Here is a 5,621-nt window from a genome sequence, read left to right as displayed (position 1 = left end):
GATTGAAAAAGTTTGAGAACGTCAAAAGTATGAAACAATTGCTTGGCTTGTCATCGGGGTTGTGCATGATTTGAATACTTTGTGTGGTGAAGATAGAGCATAGCCAGACTATATGATTTTGTAGGGACAACTTTCTTTGGCCATGTTATTTTGAGAAGACATGATTTCTTAGATAGTATGCTTGAAGTATTATTATTTTTATGTCAATATTAAACTTTTGTCTTGAATCTTTTGTATCTGAATATTCATAGCAAAATTAAGAAGAATTACATTGAAATTATGCCATGTAGCACTCTGCATCAAAAATTCTGTTTTTATCATTTACCTACTCGAGGACGAGCAGGAATTAAGCTTGGGGATGCTTGATACGTCTCCAACGTATCCATAATTTTTTATTTTTCCATGCTATATTATCTACTGTTTTGGACATTATTGGGCTTTATTATTCACTTTTATATTATTTTTGGGACTAACCTGTTAACCGGAGGCCCAGCCCAGAATTGCTGTTTTTTGCCTATTTCAAGAGTTTCGCACAAAAGGAATATCAAACGGAGTCCAAACGGAATGAAACCTTTGGGAACGTGATTTTCAGAACGAATATGATCCAAGAGACTTGGACCCTACGTCAAGAAACAAAAGAGGAGGCCACGAGGTAGGGGGCACGCCTACCCCCCCCCAGGGCGCGCCCTCCACCCCCGTGGGCCCCCTATTGCTCCACCGACGTACTCCTTCCTCCTATATATACCTACGTACCCCCAAACGATCAGATACGGAGCCAAAAACCTAATTCCACCTCAGCAACCTTCTGTACCCACGAGATCCCATCTTGAGGCCTGTTCCGGAGCTCCGCCGGAGGGGGCATCGATCAAAGTGGGCTTCTACATCAACACCATAGCCCCTCCGATGAGGTGTGAGTAGTTTACCTCAGACCTTCGGGTCCATAGTTAGTAGCTAGATGGCTTCTTCTCTCTTTTTGGATCTCAATACAATGTTCTCCCCCTCTCTCGTGGAGATCTATTCGATGTAATCTTCTTTTGCGGTGTGTTTGTTGAGACCGATGAATTGTGGGTTTATGATCAAGTTTATCTATGAACAATATTTGAATCTTCTGAATTCTTTTATGTATGATTGGTTATCTTTGCAAGTCTCTTCGAATTATCAGTTTGGTTTGGCCTACTAGATTGATCTTTCTTGCAATGGGAGAAGTGCTTAGCTTTGGGTTCAATCTTGCGGTGTCCTTTCCCAGTGAAAGTGTCGGTGTACAAAAATAGGGGCACGCTTTTGTACCCCTTTACCTGTGCACGGGCAGTCGGAGCCGCGCCCACAACCACACCAAGCAGAACAAGGGAGGTGAGCCAAGGTAAGACCGAAGCCCAAGACAATCAAAGCAACGCCAAGGCCAAGACCATAAAGAGCAGAGGGAGGAAGCAGGTTCCCCCAGCAAGACCCTTGCCGGGCGGCCTCAGCGGCCCCGGCAAGACCCTTGCCGGGACAGCTCACCCCACACCAACAGAGCGAGCCACCCTTGAGCCCACGGCCCCCAGCGCCATCATCAACGTGGGGCCAGGGCTTGGGAAGGCACCTCTATGGTGGCATGCAGATCTTTGTGAAGACATATTCAAGATCAGATAAGGATTAGAAGACGACGATTCTCTTCAAGATCCCTGCCGAGGAAGGCCACCAGACCCCGGCAAGATCCTTGCCGGGGACGACAGCACGCCACGGCAAGACCCTTGCCGCGCCACCCGGCAAGGCCCTCGCCAAGGACGCCAACGGGGCCACCGCCAAACCCGCGCCGGACAGGCTTCCACCACCGTTCACATACAGCTGTCAGCCCAACCATCTGGGCGGGCACATGCGTGGTAGCATGCAGCTCCCAGGCCAACTCATCGAGCGCCTGCGTGGCAGCATGCAGATCTTCGTGAAGGCTCCGCCACCATGCCACCTCAGTTGCATGGCTGCCTACATGGCACCACACACCTCACTGGCCAGGGCGCGTGTCAAGGCGAGGAGGAGCGGCGACGGACGGGACGGGCCTCGCCCCCGTCCCCAATAAAGCAAGGGGACACCTAAGCTACGCATTAAATACGTCTTGTCCTGTAATACGAGCAATAAGCTCAGAGCACTGTACGCCTTTCCACGTCCTGTGTGTCACTGTGGCAGCCCCTTTCAACTATAAAAGGAGGCCCATGGCATACTGGAGGACGATTCGGCTCTTTCGAACCACGCACTGAACACAGCTAGTTCGAGAGCTCAAGAACTCTCAGAAATACACCCACCAAAGCAGGACTATGGTTTTATGCATCCTCGCGGCCCGAACCTGGGTAAACGATCCTTGTGCTGTCTACTAGCCCTGCTCTCCTCACAACCCTGCGCCCCGGCAACCGTAGTAGGGATTCTTGTGATCCCATAGGTGTCGTTCCACACCGACATCTTTGGCGCGCCAGGTAGGGGGCGCAATTGTGAGCATCTGGTCTAGTAGTTAGCCTGGCGGTTCTTCATCGCTATCGGTTTCTGAGAAGAAGGAGGCTGGAGGGATGACCTCGGCTTGACAACAGAAAAGCTAAGTCATTCAGAGCCTTGGATTATTTCCTTTTACACTTGCGGTTATCGTCCTCGGAGATCTGGCCTATGTATGGGAAACCTACACGCAAAGCGCCCCCCGCAATTGGCAACGCCTTTGTTTTGTTTCGAGTCTGCTCAACAGCTCAAAGCTGCCGCGTCGAGAGTGGCGGGGTAGCCTTCCGCACCTGGCAACGCTCCTGACTCTGACTCGAGTCAAACTCGACAGTTCGAGCGGCCGCGCTAAGGACGGTAAGGTGGTTTGCCCTGCAGCAAGCACACCCGGCAGGCCAATGGGGATCCGTCCCCAAGACGCCACCCTGGGTTTACGCGCCGGCAAAGCGTACCCAGTTACGTAGGGCGGACATACAAGGAAAAATCGAACAGGAAAATAACATGCATAATACCAAAAGTACTGCAGAGTTATATTACATCAAATTGTTGCTGCGGTTCTAACTAGAGATAGCAATTGTCTTGGTTGTGAACCTGCAGTGGCGATAAAGAATGGTATGCCTAATCCCGGTGCTGGCCCTCCACCGTCTGAATTCCGCCGACTCGGCTGATGATGGGCTCGATGCGCTCCCTGAGCGGCGCAAGGTCGGTACCCTCTAGCAAGCTCTCCAGCGCGGCATTGAAGTCGAGGTCGGGGTACCAGTGCGCCACCTTGGTGAGAACCTTGGTCATGGCTCCCTGGCAAAGCCTCCGAGACTCGTCGACCAGTGAGGCCGCCCGGTTGGCGTGGAGCTGCTCCAGAGCGCCGACGACCTTTTCAAAGAACATGGTCATGCTGCAATTGGCGCTCACGCTCCGCTCCGGGATGTACCTCACATCCGGCATCCCCATGATGGCCAGCTGCATGGCGGCCTGGTTGGCGACGGTGGCGAGGCGATCGAGCCAACGGTTCTCGCCCGCCACGTGATACGCTAAGTTGAGGCCCTCGTTCTCCCACAACTGCTTCTCGGCCTCCAGCTCCTTGGCCAGGGTCCCCTCTCGGGTCTTGGCCTCCTCCAGCGCCTTCTCGAGACCCTCCAGCTTCAGCTTGAGGTCCTTGATAGAGTTGTTGGCGTCAGAGAGCTCCCCAGCCTTGCTGACGACCGCGCCGTGCGCCTCTGTCAGGGCACTGTTGAGCGTGTGCTTCTCCTAGGACAGCTTCAGGGCCTGCTCCATCAGCCCGTCGCGCTCCGCCTCCAGCTCCTCCACCTTTCCGGTGTAGACCTGGGCTTGGGCATTGAGTGCCTCTTTGTGCCTCTGCTCCAGCTCACTGGTCCGCTGCAAGACAAGCTTCTCCACCTCTGCTTCCTTGTCGCGAAGAATGGCGGCAAGCTTTCCCTCGCGTGCAGCGAGGTCCTCCTCCTGGGAGTTCAGCGCGGCTTCGTGCTGGGTCCGGGCGGCCTCGGCGGCCGCAGCCAAGTTCCTCGCCGTCTCTTGAGCTTTCTCGATGTCAGCGAGCTTCATGGTGAGCTCCACGTCGCGCTTGGCCCGCTCGCCCTGAGCGGCCTTGAGCTCCTTGTGGGCCTCGCAGAACCAGTCTTGCGTCTCGGCAACGCGCTCCTGGAGGTCTGCCTCCGCCTTCTCCACCACCGCCGTCCTGGACTTGGCTTTGTCCAGACGGGCGCGGTGGAGCGCCTGGAGCTTTCGGAAGCTGGTGCCCATGGCGTGGAGGAGCCGCTCTTCCTGCGAACCGTCGCCGCCAACGATCGGCTCATCGACAACTTCGAGCCCGGCAGCGGCAAGCACTTCGTCGTCGAACACCTCCCCCTCCACGGGTGTCCTGGTGCTCAACGCGCCTGGAAGGTGGACGAACAAGTTGTCGCTCACCCTCAGGTACTTGCCGGAGCCGGAAGCAGCAGAAGAGGAAGGCTGATCGCCAGCCACCTCCTCCTCCTCCTCCTCGGCGGCAGTCCAACCGGCCCCTTCGGCAGGCCCCTTGGTGGCCTCCTCGGCAGCACCCCTGGCAGCTTCCTCTTCGGCGATCTTCTCGGCGTCCGCCTTGGCAACCTTGGCGACGCCCTCGATGATGGCGTCCACGTCCTCTAGGTTCACCAAGGAGGAATCTGGACGCCGAAAAAAGGGGTGAGGCAAGGCCAGGATCAAGGGCCGGAAGGAGAAAGAAGCAAGGATGAATGGCGAAACGATTTACCTATGCCCGTACCCGGCTGGGAAACGGAAGCCCCCTCCCCGCCAACATTCGGCGTCGAGACAAAGCCGCCGGCGCCCAAGTCCTCCTCGTCCTCCTCTTCCACGTGCGTGGGCCCGGTTCCTGGCGCCCTCGCCGGGGACGCCCCTCGGGGCGGCGTGGTTGACGGGGGCGGCGTGTTGGGAGTAGCCCTCTGTGGCTCCTCCTCCTGCTGCTCTCCTCCTGCATACCTGGCAGGGTCAGCGCCAAAAGTGGCGTGCCCCAAACACATGTTGACATGGGGAAGAGTCATGAACTTATGCTGGGGGCTATCCCAGGGGCTGCTGTCTGGGCTGCTCAACACCACCAATGGCGCCCCCGAAGTACCAACTGGGGGCTGGCCACCCGCCGAGACCTTGGCCCTCTTCACCCTCTGGGCCAGCGTCTCCGCATCCCTGCAAACATGAAGGCAAGTTAAGACGAGCAATGCAGATTGAGGAGGCAGAGATAACGGAAAAGAGCCAGATACTTACTCGTCGTCCGCCTCCTCCTCTGTTGTTTTCCTCTTCCACCTCGGGCTGAGGGATCCATAATCAAAAGTGACCCCCGTATCGACGTCCGCTGGAGGAGGATAAGGAGGTGGAGTCCGGACACGCGTAGACGGAGAAGGGACGGCTGTCTTCTTCTTCACCGCGACCTTCGTCGGCTTCTTCGCTGCCGCGGCCCTCGTGTAGCGCCCGGACCCCTCCAAGGTCAGCTGTGACCGCGGAGCCCTACCAGGCTGGACCGGCTGACCGGAACTGGCCCGTCGCAGGACTTGCCCTCTCCCCACGGCCGCTGTCGGGCCTGTGGTGTCGACCTCCTCCGACGACGACTCGCCGGTCACATCTTCAACTAGAGGAGCCTCGGTGCCGGCGCTGCTGGCTCCCCCGGCGGCCGCCGT

The sequence above is a fragment of the Aegilops tauschii genome, chromosome 7, assembly GCF_002575655.3.
Source record: "Aegilops tauschii subsp. strangulata cultivar AL8/78 chromosome 7, Aet v6.0, whole genome shotgun sequence".
NCBI classification, from domain to species: Eukaryota; Viridiplantae; Streptophyta; class Magnoliopsida; order Poales; family Poaceae; genus Aegilops; species Aegilops tauschii.
This window is presented reverse-complemented; position numbering follows the sequence as displayed.